Genomic DNA, 21,258 nt, shown 5'->3' on the forward strand with positions numbered 1-21,258 from the left:
GAAGTAGTCTCCCCAGGACTGGCGTTAGGTTGGATGTAAAGCTGACTTGGGCCCTCTGGCTTGAGCGCTTGGAGGAAGGCACCAGTTACTGGGAAGGGAAATGTAGGAGCAGAACAAGTTTGAGGAAGGGGAGGATTATTAGTTTGGTTTTGAGCATAATGAATTCAGGCTCCTGTAAGATATCTGGGTAGAGATTTTGAGTAGGGAGTTTATTATACAGTTCAAAATACAGTCGAGGCTGAAAATGGGAGAGGAGGGCGGGAAGGAGATTAGGAGAGTGAAAAAAGGTTCAAAATTATTATGGAGAACAGGGAAAAAAGCTACCTCAGGAAATGTGTTAGTAAGACGTATCTGAGAGAGTTAAGACCCGGAGATTGGTGGGTGTTCATGGAGAAGTGAGATAGCGGCTTTTATCCAACACTGAGATTTGCCAGGGATGTGTGACAGAAAGATGACAGAGGAAAGTAGCTTCTAAAATATTCTATTCTATGACATATGGAAATAGTTGTAATTGTGTTTTTTAAAACATCACACATATTTCCATGAAGTATGTGTTTTAGTTTGAATCAATACATCACATGAACATAACTGAAAGACATTTTAAAGTTTCCATCCGGGGCCAGCCCAATGGTGCAGTGGTTAAGTGCGCACGTTCCACTTCTGCAGCCCGGGGTTCGCCGGTTTGGATCCCCCACCCAGATGTGGACATGGCACCACTTGGCAAGCCGTGCTGTGGTAGGTGTCCCACATATAAAGTAGAGGAAGATGGGCATGGATGTTAGCTGAGGGCCAGTCTTCCTCAGCTAAAACAGGAGGATTGGCAGCAGATGTTAGCTCAAGGCTAATCTTCCTCAAAAAGCAAACAAACAAACAAAAAGTTTCCATCCTTCATTCTAGCGTTGGACTCAGCAAGAGGAAGCCCATCTTTCTGGTCTCCTATGGATTCACGAATGTTCCCAGAGCTCACAATTAAAGAGTTTAGGGGCCAGCTGGTGGTGCAGTTAAGTTCGCATGTTCTTCTTTGGCGGCACAGGGTTCATTGGTTCAGATCCCCGGTGCAGACCTATGCACCTCCTGTCCAGCCATGCTGTGGCAGGCATCCCACATATAAAGTAGAGGAAGATGGGCATGGATGTTAGCTCAGGGCCAGTCTTCCTCAGCCAAAAAAGAAGAAGAAGAAGAAGAGGATTGGCGACAGATGTTAGCTCAGGGCTAATCTTCCTAAAGAAAATAATAACTGAAATAAAGAATTTAAATTTACAAATGGTTTTGCATAGGAATTAGGAGGCGATATAATACATATAGACATAGGTAATGCTTTATTACTAAAAATAAAAATGTTTGTTACCTCTATGTTACTAAATCCAAAAGTCAGTTCTTGCTAGTTTCTTCTCAATCCTCCATTCTCAGTGTTGGGATGCTCCAGTGCTCAGTCCTTGGATCTTTTCCCCGTTGATACACCCTTAGGAGCACATCCAGTCTCAAAGCTAATCTGCTCTTGGCTCCCAAGTTTACAAATCTATCCTGAGCGTTTTTCCCAAACTCCCGACTCATACATCCACCTGCGTACTGGATAGCTCCATGTGGAAAGTCTAATGAACATAGTATGTCCAAACCTGAGCTCCTGATATCCCCCTTCAAACTTCTCCACCCACAGTCTTCTCCGTCTCAGCAAATGGCTCCAGTCTTATAGTTACTCAGGCCAAAATTTTCAATCATCCTCTCTCTCATGTCTTATAGCCAATCAAGTCCAAAAGGATTTGATTCATCAGCAAATCTTTGTGGCTGCATTGTCAAAACCCATCCAGCATCCAAACTAGTCCAAGTCAATGTCATTTTTCATCTAGTTTATTACAACAGACTGATCTCTAGTGCTTCCGCTTCTTTCTCCTTTTGGCCTCCTTCAGTCTAGCAGCAATGGGATGATTTCGGTAATCAATTCATGTCACTCCATCTCTCAGAGCTTTTCAATGGCTTCCCATTTCCCTCATAGTTAAAACCAAAGTCCTTGCAATGGTCTTCGAGGCTCTACAGCCATGCCATGTCCGCACCCAGGATCCAAACTGGTGAACCCTGGGCTGCTGAAGCAGAACATGTGCACTTAACTGCTGCACCACCAGCCGGGCCCGCAGTCAAGTAATTTCTTAAGGTCAATTTCAAAAAAGCATCTTAGCATCTCAGATGGGAAGTTCCAGTTTTAGGGCTTTGGACTGTGTTCCTGGGCTGTGCCCATGCCAAAGTGTCTGCCCGGGGAATTAGGAAACCTCTAACCAGGCCCTGTAGGGTGCTCTGCACAAAATAATGAACTCTGGGATCTGAAGCAGTAGGAATAGGGTTCAGTAACCTTTTCCGTATATTAGATCTCTTCCAGATTAAGGGTGAGGGAAAGGGAAGCCATAAATGAGGTTGCTCTGCTGGGAGAAGGACGAGAGACCAGAAGTTATCAGTGGAAGGGCAGTTCGACAAGCCTGAGAGAGTCGGGACAGGAGAGGGATGTGATCAGAGACAGGAAGCTTCCTTGGAGATCCTGGAGGTCATGTCATTCTGAGTGAGGACCAGGTCCAAGGGGGTGGATGAAGGGCAATGGAAATGAAAGTCTCTGGAGTTGAGGAAATGGAGAAACTGGGAGGCAAGAGTGTCCTGCTGACGGGCCATCTCTGCTGTTCTCTTTCTGCCCATATTCCTTCCATCAATGTCTTCTCTGTCTCTAGTTTCTTTCTCCAGTTCACTAAGTGACAAAGCCCTTTAAATGGTTGACTTAAAACCCTTTAAATGATTGACTTAAAGTCCAGGTTTTTTATTAACTGAATTTAACTTAACATGAAGTCTATGTCGAAATGCTGCAAGTCAATGGATGAAATTGTGGGAAGCATTTCACCAATGACATGAGATGCTTCACAGTCAGCAGCATTAAATAATAGGGAATCACATGGTCATAAAATTATTCCGTGGTTAATTCTTTTTCATGTGCTTGTTACACCAAGGAGAGTATCTCAGTTTGGTGCTGGTAAGTCTTTATTTATTTTTATTTTATTTTATTTTATTTTTTGGAGGAAGATTAGCTCTGAGCTAACATCTGCCACCAATCCTCCTCTTTTTGCTGAGGAAGACTGGCCCTGAGCTAACATCCATGCCCATCTTCCTCTACTTTATATGTGGGATGCCTACCACAGCATGGCTTTCCAAGCAGTGCCATGTCTGCACCCGGGATCTGAACCGGCAAACCCTGGGCCGTGGAAGTGGAACGTGCGCACTTAACTGCTGCATCTCTTAATGACCAACAGCAATCTGAGCTTGAGGAAAGCTGAAGAGCTTCTACATCTTTGAGCTGCTTCTTCTTCTTTTGGTGAAGAAGACTGTCCCTGAGCCAACATCTGTGCTAAACTTCCTCCACTTTTTTTTTTTTTTTAATATGTGGGATGCTGCCACAGCATGACTTGATGAGTGGTGTGTAGGTCTGCACCCAGGATCCAAACCCACAAACCCTGGGCCGCCGAAATGAGTGTGTGATCCCAACCACTACGCCACTGGGCCGGCCCCTCTGAACTTCTCGTACACAGTTCTGAGATGTCACCAGGGTTGGCCTACCTAATGGACTAATTGAGTAAGAAAAGCACAATCCCAATCAACTGTCCAACTTATGTTTATTTTTATGTTATGTTGATGATCTCTTAATCTTTCAACAAGAGCTTAGCATTATACCTCGTTTATTTATTTTGCACAATTCTCTGACACTAACATTTATAAGGAGAAGGTAGCACAAAATGCATAGTTAATGGTCATGGGCCATATTCCTATTAAAACACAATTGAGAAGCAGAAATTTAAGCCATTGTTAACAGAGAACACATAAGAAGTTCCTCATGTTGTAGACACTCCATCTTACATCTTAATTATGTCTGCAAAAACCCTATTTCCAAATAAGGTCATATTCGCAAGGGCAAGGGGGTTAGGACCTGCACTCACCTTTTTGGGAGATGCAATTCAGTCCACGACAGGTGCCAACAATAAGATGTAAATTGCTGTTATTATTGTATTATTTTTATGGATCAACTCTTGAGCTTCCTCTATTCCTAGTACCCCATTTTTTTAAACCCAGTAAAAAGTAGAAAGGAGTAAAAAAAGTCCATGGATTTAAATTTTTGCTTTTTCTTTAAGCAAACTTAGATTATGTAAAAAAAATTTTTAAAGACCACCAAATTCAAGAGTGGGCTTTTATTTTACAAACTGGAAAATGTTTTTCTTGCTTTGTGCTGGTTATAGGTGCAGGGAAGGAAAAATAATTTCCCCTCTACCCTTTCGGGTCCTTAGCTGAGACCCCTGTAATATAAGACAGAATAACAAGGGAAAAACAAGCAGAAGTTTATTAACATGTGCACCTCATGTGTACGTGGGAGATACCCAGGGAAAAACGAGTAACTCTCCGAAGTGGCTTCGAATTCAGGCTCAAATATCTTAATAAGGAAAGTGGAGAGGGAATATAGGCCTCTTAGTGGAGAGTAAAGGATTTTTAGGGAAGATAAATTAGCGCTTAGAAGAGATGGGAGGTGTGATAGTCTGTGACGGCTTGTCCGGGTGTGGTGTCCACCTCTAGTCTCCTGTCTCCTCTCCAGTGATAAGGGTCACTCCTCCCTGGTTAATAAAACTCCTGGGGAGGGGATTTATGACACTTGAGCTCCTTTGGGAGGATCTGTCTCTGGGCAGATAAGGGAAGTTCAGAGAAATCCTCTCCCTCCATTTGCTGTTTTCCAAGTGCTCACAACTCAAAATAATCAATATGCCGAAGTGGCCTTTTTTAGGGTCGCAGATTCTGCTACCCTTCATAGGACAAAAGGGTGAACCTGGAAGAAAAGTGTTAAATAAGTTTAAACATAGTATACTCACTTCTACTAAATACATGTACTAAAATTAGTATATACGAAAATAATAAATAATACAATCACAGCAGTAGATTAAAAGAGAAAACTACATATTCTTGTTCTTATTCACTAGATGCAAACAAAAGCACTTGATAAAGTTCAACGTCCATTCATGATATCCACTCATGGTAAATAAGGAATGGAAGGTGTGATAGTTTGAATTGTGTACCACCCTCCCCACCCCCACACCCCCATAGAATTGAAATATTGATGCCCTAATCCTCAGTACCTCAAAATGTGACTATATTTAGAGATAAGCCTTTAAAGAGGTGATTAAGTTAAAAGGAGGCCATTAGGGTGGGCCCTAATCCAATCTGACTCTTCAAATCCTTGCTGCTGTGTCTGTGAACGTGACTATGAAAATTCCCCATGAGAAGAGGAGATTAGGACGCAGAGACAGACACCAGCAGCGCACAAAGAAGAAAGATCGCCGAGGACCCAGGGGGAACACACCACCCGCAAGCCAAGGAGAAAGGCGTCAGAAGAAACCAACCCTCCCAACTCCTTGATCTTGCACTTTTTGCCTCCAGAATTGTGAGAAAATAACTTGCTGTCGTTTAAACCACCCAGTCTGTGGCATTTTGTTATGGCAGCCTGCAATCTAATACAGAACGGAACTTCCTTAACCTGGTAAAGTCTATCTGTAAAAAAATACCTGGGGGCCGCCCGCTGGCACAGCGTTAAGTGCGCACGTTCCACTTCGGAGGCCCAGGGTTCGCCGGTTCAGATCCCGGGTGCAGACATGGCACCGCTTGGAAAGCCATGCTGTGGTAGGAGTCCCACAAATAAAGTAGAGGAAGATGGGCACGGATGTTAGCTCAGGTCTAATCTTCCACAAGCAAAAGGAAAGAAAAAAGAGGAAGATGGGCAATGGATAGTAGCTCAGGGTGAATGTACCTCACAAAAAAATCCAAAAAATTTAGGAATGAGGCTGCAGGGGAGGAAAGTTTCCCTCGACCCTTTTAGGGTCCCTGGCTGGATCTGAAAATTAAACCGACAAAGACAGATTAACAGGAGAAGAGCATACACATTTTATTGAATTTTTACATATACATGAGAGCCTTGACGAGAGAATGAAGACCCAAAGAAGTGACCACAGCAGGAAGCTTTTATACCTTTTAGACAAAGAAACAGTAAATTTGTGAAGAATTGGCAAGACAAAGGGGTTTGGGCTAGGGGTAGCAAATCTCAATAAATTATCTGTGATTCCAACCCATGGCTCTAAATCAGGGGTTCCCACGACCCCCTCCTTGGGTTGGATTAATTTACTAGAGTGGTTCACAGAACTCAGGGAAACGGTTTACTCATGTTTACCAGTTTATTACAAAAGGATATGATAATGGATTCAGGTGAACACCAGATGGAAGAAATGCCGAGGGTGAGATGCAGGAAGGGGCATGGAGCTTCCGTGCCCTCTCTGGGTTTGCTACTCTCCCAGCACCTCCACATATCCACCACTGAAAGCTCCCTGATCCCCATACATTTGGGATTTTTATGGAGGCTTCCTCCGTAGGCATGGGAGATCACTAACTCCATTTTCAGCCCCTGTCCCCTCTCTGGAGAATGGGGGGTGGGGCTGAAGATTCCTAGCTTCTAATCGTGGCTTAGTCTTTCCAGTAACCCGCCCCGATCCAGGAGCCATCCAGGAATCCACCCAGAGTCACCTCGTTAGAACAAGACACTCCTATCACCCAGGAAGTTACAAGGGTTTCAGGAACTCTGTGCCAGGAGTCAGGGGCAGACACCATTTTTTCCATTATCTCACACCTAGTTACTTCTTTCCACCTTGCTGACCACCTAGTTCCTAGGCTGGCATCTTTCTTCTAACCACCACACTGGCCGTGTTCTCCGTGGTCCCGTGAGGCTCCCTTCCAACCTTGGTTAGTAATTTTAAGAATTCTGTAGGCTTGCTGTTGTTTTCCTGGTGGTGATGGGCAAAAATAATGGACTGAAACTCAGGAGCCTTTATTCCAGGTCCAGCTGTGTCACGAACCTGTGGGATCCTCATTGATCTGATTTTCCTCTTTTGTAAAACAAGAGCGCTGGATTCACTCCTCTCCAATTTTCCTTCCAGTTCTTTTCCTTTTTTTTTAATTGTGGTATAATTGACATATAACATTATATTAGTTTCAGGTGTACAACATAACAGTTCAATATTTGTATACATTGCAAAATGTTCACGACATTAAGTCTAATTAACGTCAGTCACCTTATATAGCTATAAAATTTTTTTTCTTGTAATGAGTTCCTTCCAGTTCTAAGATTCTGTGAGTTTATAATCCCTGGCATAGCCTCTTGACTTTCTTGTTTTTTTGTTTTTTTTTTTTAAGGCAGATTAGCCCTGAAGCTGATTGCTGCCAATCCTCCTCTTTTTGCTGAGGAAGACTGGCCCTGAGCTAACATCCATGCCCATCTTCCTCTGCTTTCTATGTGGGACGCCTGCCACAGCATGGCGTGCCAAGCGGTGCCTTGTCCACACCTGGGATCTGAACCGGTGAACCCTGGGCCACCGAGAAGCAGAACGTGTGAACTTAACCACTGCGCCACCGGGCTGGCCCCCTTTCTTGGGTTTTGTCCTAGTCCCAGGACACCTTTCCTGGCCTGGGCCCTGCCCCTGCCATTTTTCCTGCCTCGGTCCCTGTTGGCCATGTGTCCCTCTGCGGCTCCTGCATAAGCACGGCCTCTTCTCCCGAGCGAGCGTGTGGCCTTGCCTCAGCTCTCCTCCAGCGTTCATACATTGCTGTGTGTTATCTTTTATGTCCATGTGTTTCATCCCCTCAGATGTATTTTAAGTGTTTTTAGGGTGAGAGCCCTGTCTTGTAACCCAAACTGACCTTTCCAGGCCATCTGCCTGGAGTGGACATTCAGTAAATATTTATTTCTTCATTGAAGAGTGTCTTGAGAATTTATGCACCATTGTTATGAAAGCTGTTTTTTTGGAGACAATCTTGAGTAAAAATAGCTTTGGCTTGCCTGACTTAACTTCTTTCAGTATAAAGATGCTATTTATTCTTCCCCTGTAACCCTCCCTGTGAGTTCCCCTAAAAGAGCTATATTTTATAAACTTTTTTGGAAAAATTTATGTTCTTATGGGAACCATTTCTCCCCAGGCATTCCATTAAACTTGTCTGTCAGGTTATCTGGTATTTTATTTTGTTTGTCAGAGAGTTACTCAGAATTATCAGGTCATTCCACTACTCAAAACCCTCTAGGGCCTTCCCATCTCGAGCAGAGATCCCAATGGCAAGTGTGAATTTCTAACCACGGCCTATACCAAGCGCGCACCCCACCACCTCCCTGACCTTGTCATCTGCCACCTCCTTACTCAGCTCCACTGGCCTCCTTACTGTTCTTCAATCCTGTCAAACGTATTCCACTTTCAGGATTTTGTACCTTCTCTTCCCTGGTCCTGAAATACTCTTGACCCCCGAATATCAGCATGGTTTGCCCTTTCGCTACCTTCCAACTTGGGTTTTTTTGAGGAAGATTAGCCCTGAGCTAACTACTGCCAATCCTCCTCTTTTTTTTTTTGCTGAGGAAGCCTGGCCCTGAGCTAACATCCATGCCCATCTTCCTCTACTTTATACGTGGGATGCCTACCACAGCATGGCTTTTGCCAAGCGCTGCCGTGTCCGCACCCGGGATCCCAACCAGCGAATGCCAGGCCGCCAAGAAGTGGAACATGCAAACTTAACCACTGTGCCACCGGGCTGGCCCCTCAGGTTTCTTATTGAGAGGGCTTCCCTGACAACCCCATCTGAAGTGGAACACATATTGCCTTGCCGGTCACTCTAACTCCTCCTCTTCTGCTTTGTTTCTCTTTGTAGAATTCATCCCCAGCTAACACATTCATGTTTATCCACTGATGGTTCCCCTGCTACAGTGTAAACTCCACTGAAAGCAGGCACTCTGCTTGGTTGTCTGCTGTGTCTGTGGTACAAACCAGCACCTGATAATTACTCTCATGTTAAATGACTATATACTGGGGAAAAAAAACAGATCTGCCTTGAAAAAATGTGGTGTTAGGCAGGTCATAAATTTCAGTTCTAGTAAATTACAGTTATGTAATTATGTTTCTGGTGCTGGTTTTTTCTGCTGCGTCAGTGACATCACATTGATAGAGTCAGTAAAAGCTGATAAAAACTGATAAATTGAGAGGATTGGTTCACTGGTTCTAAACATATTAACAAGGTTCATTTTATTAATTTTATCTTAATACCAGGAGCATAGTTAAAATGATTTCTTCATATGGCCACTAGGTGGCAGAATATGCACACATACTTCGTAAATGCAAGTGTTTGTCTCTGGTTCACCTTTTGGGGGCAGTCATACGTTTGAAGAGTACTTTAGAGTAGATAGAATACTTCCACAAGTAATATCTCAGGATGCTCCTGTGAAGTAGGGAAGATAGGTATTTTTTGTTTATTTTTAATTTGTTTTCTTTTTTAAACAGAAAAACTGAGGCTGCGAGTTTAAGAGATTTGCCCAAGGCAGTAAACAGCAGACCTAGAAGTAGAACCCGCGTCCTGGGCCTCGTGTAGTCCGGGGCTCTTTTCACAATTCCACTCAAAGAGGGGAAGAGGACCATGGAAATTTGCTGTTGGGTCTAAACTTGCTCTGATGAAAGAGTGTGAAAATACAAATCCTTCTTAGCTTTTAAAAAGTAAACCAGGGCACCGGCCCCGTGGCTGAGTGGTCAAGTTTGCACACTCTGCATCTGGGGCCCAGGGTTTTGCCGGTTCGGATCCTGGGTGCAGACCTAGCACAGCTCATCAAGCCACGCTGAGGCAGCGTCCCACAGAGCAGAACCAGAAGGACCTACAACTAGAATGTACAACCATGTACTGGAGGCTTTGGGGAGAAGAAGAAGAGAGGGAAAAAAAAAGATTGGCAACAGATGTTAGCTCAGGGCCAATCTTAACACAAAAAAAGTAAACCAAATATTTTATGCTTTTAGCTTTCCAGCCTTTTCTTTTGACTTGGGGTAGATCCTGAAATGCATCTCTTTTTGGATCTGCCCAAACTTCCAACCATGTTTAGGGGGAAAAATAGTTCAAGCTATGAAGCTTCCACCCTATGTCAGCAGACAGTCTCAGTGGGCAGCAGGGCACCTGGTCAGGTGACAACACTTGCCTGACTTCTGGACGTTTCTTCCTCTTAATGGTTGAGTGCCTTTGGGTGTGTTTTTTGTGAAGAGCTGGGGTGTGTGAATCACATTAGTATTAATGGGAACTGCACGTGCTGAGCTGGATGGATCTGGAAGAACACTCCAGGGTAATGGCAGAAAAATTACCTCCGTGTAAAAACTATCAACTAAATTCATTAAATCTTGCTCTTAGATTTTCTAAGTTTACCATGAGCAACCTATTGGTGTATTTTTAGCACAAGTTTCTATTGGTAGGAATGTGATTTAACAAAGTCCACCTCATTAATTATACCTTGCTATAGTGCCACGTGGCATGTTAGAAATAACTTGGGCTGCGGGGCTAAATTCTGGGGTGTAGTCCTATTTGAACTACTGACTGGTCATGTGACCTTCAGCAAGTGATTCAGCCCCTCTGAACCTCACTCTCCTTGTGTGTAAAATGGGTATAATAATACCTGCTTTGTGGAGTTGGTATGAAGGTGAAATGAGATAGTGTTATGTGACAAAGGTTTATAAACTAAAAGCCCTGTGTGTAAGGTTATCATTATTATCACAGACACAGGGGGAAAGTGCGGGTTTTGGTAAGCTAGAGGACCTGGGCTTTGTCATTACCAGCTGTTGACTTTGGATTAATTTATTCAAATTGCTGAACTTTCTCGCTGGTAAAAAAAAAAAAGCAAAGTAATCAGCAACTCATTTATTGAGGACTTTCTAAGTGCCCAACACTTTTCTAAGTTCCTTATATAAAAACTAACAATCTCTACACCCACTTCCGAAGTGGCTTTGTTAAAATTGATCGATTATTATTAAAATCTTGGCATTTTAGAGCTAGAAGAGCCTTTAAATAATATGGTCTAATTCTTTTATTTTACACATGAAAATAAACTCGAGTGGTGAGGTAAACTTTTCCAGGTCACACGGCTAGTTGTGGGCAGAACTGAGTTTAGAAAATAGCCAGTGGCTAGTTTTCACGACATTCATTGTCTCAGTCTCTATGAAGTCAAGTCAAAAAAGCATAAAACAGAGAGTTGCTCTTATACCTTTTAGTCTAGCTGGAGGGATAAGTGAGAATTGCCTGAAGAGGTGAAATTGTGGTACACAGCAGCAAGAGGGGAGCAGAGAGGTGGAGAGAATAATGTAGGTAGAGGTGATGTCAAAGGGCTTCCTGGAAGAGGAAAGATTTGAATTGGGCGTAGAAAATCACCTAAGATGTGGTAAACAAAAGGAGGGAATAGACATTCCAGAAGGAGAAAATGGGGTTAATCAAAGGGGAGAAGAAGGGGGCCACCCCGTGGCCGAGTGGTTAAGTTCCCCCGCTGCATGTGGGCGGCCCAGGATTCCGCCAGTTTGGATCCTGGGTGAGGACATGGCACCGCTCATCAAGCCACACTGAGGTGGCATCCCACATGCCACAAGTAGAAGGACTCACAACTAAAAAATATACAACTATGTACTAGGGGGCTTTGGGGAAAAGAAGGAAAAATAAAATCTTAAAGAAAAAAAAAGAGGAGAAGAAGATAAGAAGACTGAAGTTGCAGGAGCTAAAGCTTCTCATTGAGGCGAAGTGGCAAATGAGAAAAGATAGGTGGTAGGTGGGGACTAGAGGCTAGGGACCTGGAATAGTAGGCAAGGTTTGTTCTTAATTTTATAATCAAAGGGAACCATTAATTCATTACCTCAATCATTGGTTTAACAAATGTTTATTGAGCATCTATTGTGTGCTATACTCAACTGGGCACTGGATATATTGTACTGAACAAAAGGGGCAGGGCCAATCTAGTGTGGAAAGACGGATAATAAACTGGTAAATTAATACAAATTGGGAAATGCTATGGAAGTCATGGACAAGGTGCTGTGTTAGAGAGTAGCAGAGAACACCTCCTTACACAGGGCAGCCAGGGGCAGGCTCCAGCAGGAGGCCCATGTGGCCAGAACACTATCAGCATGAGGGGCTGGTGGAAAGGCTGGGGAAGGGGGCTGGGGCTAGATGAGGCCGGATTTTGTTCTATGTATAAAGGGAGTTCTAGGTGCACTGGAGGTTTTTAAGCAAGTTAGTGATATGGTCTGACATAAACTTTTAAAAAGCCACTCTTGGCTGCTCTATAGGGAATGAACAGTGGAGGGGGTATGTGACAAGAGTGGAAGCAAGGAGACCACTACTGCTAGAGGGCCACAGCAGAATTTCTCGAGAGACAAAGGTACCTTGAATCGGGCTCATAGCAATGAAGCAATGAAGTATAGCATCTTCATAGCAACGAAGATAGACGGACTTGGCTGGGAGGTAGAGATTGCAGGCAAGTTCTCCAGGACTCATGCATGAATGGCTGTGAGGGGTAATGGAGAGTGCGGTGGGTTGAATGGTGGCTCCAGAAAGATATGTCCATGTCTTAATCCCCAGAGCCTGAGAACGTGACCTTACTTGGAAAAAAGGTCTTTGCAGATATAATTAAGTTAAGGATCTCCGAATGAGATCATCCTGGATTATCCACATGGGCCCTAAATCTAATAGCATGTGTCCTTATAAGAGACACACAGAGGAGAGAGAGACAAAAGCGGGGAAGGTCACGTGAAGATGGAAGATGGTTCCGTCAGCCCCCAGAAGCTGGATGAGGCGAGGAAGGATTCTCCCCTCCAGCTTCCGGAGGGAGCGCAGCCCTGCTGACACCGTTTTCAGATTTCTGGCCTCCAGGACTGTGAGAAAATAAATATCTGTTGTTTTAAGCCACAAAGTTTGTGGTAATTTGATATGGCAGCCGTCAGAAACTAATATAGAGAGAGGGTGTCCAGACGACCCCCAGGTTTCTGGATGTTTGGGGTTGTCATTTACTGAGGTGAGGAAGTCTAGGTTTGGGGGTGGTGGGATCCAGAGTTCTAGTTTGGATGCATTGAGTCTGAAATGCTTGTGAGACGTCCAAACAGAGAAGGTCGGCAATGGATGGAGGAGGCTGGATCTCAGAGGAGGGGGCCAGAGGGAAGATAGAAACTCGGGGCGTTGTCAGCGCTCGTTCCTAGGGCTCAGGAAGGAGAACGACGCCACCTGTCAGTTTCCGCTTATGAGCGTCAATTCCCAGCCCAAACAGGAGAGAAATTCTTGCAGGCCCTGGGAGAAATGGTGTCACGTTTGTGATAGCAACCAGCAGGATGGATTTCTCTGGGACTGTCATTTATGAAGGAAGAGGAAGCCCCGTGAAGGGTGATGTCCCCCAGGGTACAGAGCCACCCTCGCCCCTGCACTCACTTTAATAACATGCACTGGTTATTTGAGAATGTGTTTGGCCTCCCTGAAAGAAGAAAGATGATAACCAAACTCAATCACTTTAAATAAAAAGGAGAACACGGGGACTAAGCTTGATAAAGTTACCAAAGAACATTAATCTAGGAAAAAAGTCAGTAACATGTCTCAAATGTTAGTCCAAATGTTGTTTCTTTTGAATATTAAGTCCCTGATGCACGGCTGTAGTCCTCAGAGTGAGGAAAATATGGTGTACATCTGTACATTTGTTTCCTCGTGGCTTGTGTTTAATTATCCACAAAGAAAAAAAATTCACAAAATGTTTCATGTTCTTCTCTTTTAACTGCCAAAACAGGAACTTCTGAGGCTTTGACAGAATTGGTTGCAATCTCTTTGAAAGTGTCGTTAACGTCGACAGAGTATGTTTTTAATCTTTTGTATTTTGATCACTAAAATGTATTTTCTACGACTCGTTCATGCTTGCCTCTACCATATTTTAAATAAACAAGGAGTAAAAGAGTCAGCAGTTTTTACCTTATAAAATAAATTGGGCTTTTTTTTTTAAATGCAGAGGTATGATGATTAATGAACAAACTAAACATTAAATCAGAGGACTCTTCTTTGTCTGGAACAGAAAGGAAGTCTTGGGACCCTTTGAGAGATTAGTATCTGCATTCATTTTAATGTAAACATCAGAGACATTCCACTGTGAACATATTTCTTTCCTCTAAAAAAAATTCTGTATATGGATGTTGTATTTTTTATGTATTTGTGGATGTAGAAATATAAATAAATGGAAGCGCTTACTTTTTTGTCTCAATTGGTATTTCGAGTCAGCAGTTGAAACTTACAGCAGGCGAGTTTTCAGTAGAATTCTTAAAAATAAAAGTGTGCATGAGAAAATATTGAATGCTTACTACAGCTAATCTATTATTATAATTGTCTTTGTTATTCATATTTTTCAAAGCTTCATTCCAGTTTCACAGATCACATTGTTTGGGGTCTATTTAAAGTGTTTGGAGCATTAATAACTAGCTACTTATCAGTAGTTTCCCGAACAGAAAAACAAGATGTCTTGTTTTCTAGGTGAATCTACAAGAAGAGTCTATCACAAACAAAATAGAATTCTTGGGTTAACAGTCTCAAAATAGACATAACTAACTAAGGTAGTTTTAATGCAATGTCCAAACAAGAAGGTACTTTAGTGAAAATAAAGATCAAAACATTTGGTTGAAACAAGATAATACCATCTTTTTTTTAACTAAAAGTTTATTTTTTTAGTTAGTTCTTTGGACCTTGTAGAGTCAAAGCCTCAGATCCTTGTTTTTTTCTTATTGGTAAAATTGCACTATACTCTGTCCATACATAAGTGTATAAAACAAAAAAACGAGTACTTGAGCAGATCCGACCTGTATTACTAGGTTTTGCAGGGGTGTAGATCCGCGAGCTTAACAGACCGTCTAAGGACCAAAGAGAATGCCTAAAAGTGGAAAGTTAACGAACCGCTAAACATCAGGGGATCTGAAATAGGAGCCCTGATAGCATGTCCTAAAGAATCTTTTTCCATGATTCTTTTGTTCACTAAATGAGCAAGCATTTAATTACCTCCCGCACGCCAGGCTCTGTTCAAGGTGTTGAGGATACAGAATTGAACTAAAAAGATCAAAATTGAGCCTCAGGGAGCTTCTCTTCTGGTAGGTGGAAGTGAAATGCTCAACATTTAACCACATCTTTTCTTTTTTTTAAAGATTTTATTTTTCCTTTTTCTCCCCAAAGCGCCCCGGTACATAGTTGTGTATTTTTAGTTGGGGGTCCTTCTAGTTGTGGCATGTGGGACGCCGCCTCAGCATGGCTTGACTAGCGGTGCCATGTCCGTGCCCAGGATTCGAACTGGCAAAACCCTGGGCAGCCGAAGCAGCATATGCGAATTTAACCACTCAGCCACGGGGCCAGCCCCTAACCACAGCTTTTCTTAATCTAATATAAATCACACGCTATTAAAATAATCTCTAGATCTTCATCATAGATTGAGTTCAAGAACACCTAGGGAATAAATATTATACCACAATTTATTATTTTTCTTGATTTAAGAAACTATGAAAGGTTATCTTGTCAGCTCACTTGAAGTTTATCATATAAATGATTGCTTTCTCTCAGATTAAATTTGTATACATCTCCTTAGAAAATTGTGCTTTTCTCTGTATTTTACAAAGGAGAGTCAAAAAGTATAAGATTACCCAGCTAGTTAGTGGCAGAGCTGGTAATAGATTTGGAGTTTTATCCATTACCCTTTGATCTGATTAGTCACTTTATTTTAAATTTAGGTCCTTGTTAGACTGATCTGTTCTGAATTGGAGAGTGGGAATTGACATTCATTAAGTACCTACTATGCGCCGGGTACTTGACATATGCAGAGAGACACAATTCTCAAAGGAGGAGAATCTTCTGAATGCACATAGGTAATAGGTAACAAGACTGAAGTTTGAACGTTGGTCTTCAGCTTTCGATTTTGCCAAGTGACAGCTAAGCGAAAAGAGTACATCTGTTTAAATTTAGATTGCCTTTTGAATCCCAAAAAGAGATAATCAACATTTAAATTAATGTCTAACAACAGATTCTAACGATAACTAACATTTCATAAGCACTTACTGTGCTAGGTACTTTACAAGGACTGTATCATTTAATCTACACAGCAACATTTATTCACTCTATTTTATGGATGAGGAAACAGACGTTTAGAGAAGTTAAGTGGCCCTTGGTCACCCAGTAAAGTCAGGATTCAAATTTGAGATTATTAAATGCCAGAGCCCAGACTTCTAACCCATGTCTTCAATAAATGACACCAAAAGGAAATGGTAAGAGGGGGCAAGCAAAGGAGCACTGCTACCTTTGGGACATCACACTTGCTAGGACAACTTCTTCCCTAGTAGGAAGGTCCCTGGCAGGGTGCACACTAAGGTGGGCTGTCCCTCTCCTTTCAACCCTTGGATCCACTGATCTAACTCAAGGGGACCTAAAGAAAAGAAACTTCAGCTGGAGACTTGCTGTTGTAATTGGGGTGAGTGGGGTAAGGAACTACAATGAGTTTACCTGGAAGGTAACAGAAAGGAGTAGCTCTCTGTTTGAGTCATGAGCATTTCCTAAATGCTCTAGTGAAAGAACAGAAAATGGCTTCTTTTTTTTTCTTTAGGAAGATTAGCCCTGAGCTAACTGCTGCCAATCCTTCTCTTTTTGCTGAAGAAGACTGGCCCTGAGCTAACATCCATGCCCATCTTCCTCTACTTTACACGTGAGATGCCGACCACAGCATGGCTTGCCAAGTGGTGCCATGTCCGCACCCAGGATCCGAACCAGTGAACCCCGGGCCCGAAGTGGAACGTGCGAACTTAACCGCTGCACCACTAGGCCAGCCCCAGAAAATGGTTTCTTCACATCACACAGCAAAATGGGAGTTGGCAGCAGCGTAAATGCTGGCTAAAAATACGTGCTGGGGACAATATCTTCTCTTTTTTGGTAACTTTTCAGGGCTTTTAGTCATTCATTTAAGGAATACTTTCCGAACACCTAGTGTATAAGCGGCTATGTACTAGGGAAAGCGGGGGACACAAAGGCATACTCTGCAGGAAATTGGAATTGAAAAGAGAAGACTACCACAGACTGAATCGTAATCAAAATCTAAATGGATTTAAAAATCCAAATCAAAAATGGAAGAGAGAGTTTACAATGAAATTAGAATGTTTAAAGAAGAAACTTGATAATTTAAACACAAATCTAACTTAGAATTATCCAGATAGAATAAATATCCACATAATTATATTGGCTGAATAAATTGCCCAGTCTACCTTTCCCATCTGGTTGTATAGATGTCATCACCACAGGACGAGGATGTTACATTTACGGTCTATTTAGGTAAGGTGGGATGGTAGAGGTCAGAAACTGAAACTCTCAGGATAGAACTTAGTAAATATTTTGAGAATATTAGAGGAAAATTGGATTTTCATAAAGTGATTCTAGTTATTTACATGTATAATGGGGCATACAAGGGCTCTGGAGATATACCAAAAAAGTCTTGATGTTCAACTCACTAGTTGCAAAAGCTCCCATCATTGCAATATTTCATTTCTAGGATGCCAGTTTATTACATATTAATGAATTAATGTTTGAATTTGATGTCTTCCAGGTGAGATTTTTTTTTTTTACAACTGTTGCCAATCTTTTTTTTTTTCCTTTCTGCTTTTTCTCCCCAAATCCCCCAGTATATAGTTATATGTTTTAGTTGTGGGTCCTTCAACTTGTAGTACGTGGGACGCTGCCTCAATGTGGCCTGTTGAGTGGTGCCATGTCCACAACCACGATCCAACCAGAGAAACCGTGGGCCGCCATAGCAGAGTGCATGAACTTAACCACTCGGCTGCGGGGCCAGCGCCCAGGTGAGATTTTTTTTTTTTAATTTTTTTATTGAAGTTATGATAGTTTACAACATTGTGAAATTTCAGTGGTACATTATTATTTGCCAATCATCTTATAGGTAGGCCCCTTCACCCTTTGTGCCCACCACCCACCCTCTTCCCCCTGGTAAGCACTAATCTGCTCTCTGTCCATGTGTTTGTTTACCTTTCACATCTGAGTGGAATCATACAGAGTTTGTCTTTCTCCCTCTGGCTTATTTCACTTAACATAATACCCTCAAGGTCCATCCATGTTGTTGTGAATGGGACGATTTTATCATTTTTTATGGCTGAGTAGTATTCCATTGCATATAGATACCATATCTTCTTTATCCGGTCATCAGTCGATGGACACTTAGGTTGCTTCCACATCTTGGCTATTGTGAATAATGCTGCGGTGAACGTAGGGGTACATGAGTCTCTTTGAATTGCTGATTTCAAGTTCTTTGGGTAGATACCCAGTAGTGGGATGGCTGGGTCATATGGTATTTCTATTTTTAATTTTTTGAGAAATCTCCATACTGTTTTCCATAGTGACTGCACCAGTTTGCATTCCCACCAGCAGTGTATGAAGGTTCCTTTTTCTCCACAGCCTCTCTAACATTTGTTAATTTTTGTCTTGGTTATTTTGGCCATTCTAAGGGTTGTAAGGTGAAATCTTAGCGTAGTTTTGATTTGCGTTTCCCTGATAATCAGTGATGATGAGCATCTTTTCATGTGCCTATTGGCCATCCGTATATCTTCTTTGGAGAAATGTCTGTTCATATCCCCTGCCCAGTTTTTGATGGAGATGAGATTTTTTTTTTTATTCAGTCTCCTGGTGATTTAGGAAAACACTCAAGTGTTATCAGCAATAATATTTCACATTTTGGGTGTGCCATTCTTGGGAAGATATCTTCAGATTGCTCATCTCATTCTTTTTCATGTTTCCATTGCAAAGGATGATTTTGCTTTTTTCCAGCTTCTTCCCCATATTCTGTGACTATTCTCTATTTGAGTTGTGTACCCCATAGACTTAGTTCAGAGAGTTTATATACATAGCATGGATTTCTTTTTGGTTTTAAAAAAAATTGTATTATGGAGCTTATGTAAATATTTTCCTTTTTTTCCTCCCTGATCATAAACTTGCCCTCACTCCTGGATTTGGAACATAACCAAGCTGAAAGATGAGATCATGTTTGCAGAGCACAGAGAGGTCTCAGCAAGAATCTTCTCAGTTGAGAGGCATCAGTACTTTATGCACTCATGTGCTGAAATGCTGAAGAATGAAACCAGGAGTTTAAAAGTTATTTTCAGCATTGGGACTAAACAAAGGAGATAGGGTTTTCCTTTTGTATTTTTTTAATATTCAAAATAACTTATTTTTCCTTGTAAATATAATTCTATTTCACTTAGAAAAATGGACTCAATGGTCTTTGCTAATGTAAATAGTACTAATGTCTTCATTTTATTTTATTTTTAGTATTATGTAAATTTTTCATAGAATGTTAATGCTTTTGATCTTATTTTGAAATTGGTAAAATTTTAGACCATTATTTATTAATTGCTTAATTTTCTTTTTTAACATGAATAAGTTTTTTTATTTGTTTCTTTTTCATGTAATTGTACATGATTATTGTATACTAATGGTCTTATTTGCTTTTTCGATGGAAAGATAATTTCCCCTTTTTTCATGTAATTAGACACACACGATACCGTTTAGGATGCAGAACATATGAGGATAACCATACTTCTTTTTTTCTTTGCAGATGCTTACCACATGTGGAGCTTAGCATGAAGAATAAGCATGAGTCAAAAACGTCCCACGCCAATGCCCCTTTGAAACATTTTTATGTGGTTCCATGAAATAGTGCATATTTTAACAGATGCCATGCTGGCCATGCCGATGTCTTTGTTTTCAGACAATCCAACTCTAACTATCCGCTGTGGGCATCTTGTTTTCACCTGCTCACTCTACCATCCTCCTTTGTCAGGAAACACATCCTGATTTTCTTTTGGGAATCACCTCTCCCCAGACTACGTGGTCCTAGTGAGATGACCACAGCGTCCCACCTTCTCTGAACTAATAAGAATCTTCCCTGAGATTTGTTTCTCTGAGATTTATAGCTGCTCGGAGAGAGAGGAGCTCCTTTTCTTGGGCTCTCAAGCTGAAAGAATCACATAAGCCTGAAGCTTATGGTCCTAACCCCAGGCTTCACAGAAGAAGCTCTCTGCAGAATGATGCCAACACACGGAGGGAACCAGAGCTCTGGCGACATTCAGCCCCATCTGAAGCTAGATCAACCCTTAAAGTTCCCAGTTACTGGAGCCAATTCATTCCTTTGTGCTTAAGCTAATTTGAGTTGCATTTCTATCACTTTCAACCCAAAGAGCTGTGGATATTGCTTTCCATCTAGACATAAGAATGACCAACTCAGGGCAAGCAAAAGTAACTCTCCAACAGTTTTAACTGACTCATAGAAAATCTTATTGAAATCCCTTTTGGATAAGTAGTAAGTTTTTGTTGGTTTGGAATCCTAAATTTAGAAAGCTCAAATAACTAACATTTTCCTGTACCCTAGAGACAAGTGTTGAATAAACTAACTGATCCCAAGGATTATTCAAAGATGTAATTCCAGGTTATGTCAGAGTGTCATTATAGATTCAACTTAATCACCTACATTTTCAACATTAATAGGATTATTCTACAGGAACTGATGCCAACAGAAATGATCCCAAGGCTCTGTGCTAATAATAGCTACAACATATTGGCATATTCTATGTGCCAGAAAGTGTGCAAAGCCTGTCATTATTTTACATTTAATTCCTACAGAAATCCTACAAGTTAGGTGTTATTGTTCCCATTTTACAGATAAGGAATCTTAGAGAGGTTCAGCAATGTGCTCGAGTTCACACAGCTGGCAAATAGTAGAATTAAAATCTAAGCCCAGGTCTTTCTAATTTCAAAGCCCAGGCTTTTAACCACTGTTCTCTCTTTAAGTTTCCAAAGTTCATAAGAATTTGTTCAATTATCAATTTTTTCAACACATTTTGAGGATATACCTGGCTCATACTGACATATCTATATAGATATAAATATAATATATAGTAGATGTCTACATATCTATAAGTTCTTTTTCTTTTCTTTCTTTCTTTCTTTTCTTTTCTTTTCTTTTCTTTTTTTTTTTTTTTTTTTTTTTGCTGAGGAAGATTAGCCCTAAGCTAACATCTGTGCCAATCTTCCTCTATTTTGTATATGGGTTGCCACCACTGCATGGCTGATAAGTGGTGTATGTCTGAGCCCAGGATCCAAACCTGTGAACCCAGGCCACCAAAGTGGAGCATGCTGAACTTAACCACTACACCACAGAGCCAGCTCCTGTAAATTCCTATGAGCTACTATGAGCCAAACATAAGAATTTCTAATTCACATGGTAATCTTATTTCAAAACTCTTATAGATAAATCAGAATTTGCCATCAACAATTCAATATCTGAATTTTAAATTCTTTCTCTTATGAGAGAAAGAGGCCCAG

This window comes from Equus przewalskii, chromosome 24 (genome assembly GCF_037783145.1).
Source record: "Equus przewalskii isolate Varuska chromosome 24, EquPr2, whole genome shotgun sequence".
NCBI lineage: Eukaryota > Metazoa > Chordata > Mammalia > Perissodactyla > Equidae > Equus > Equus przewalskii.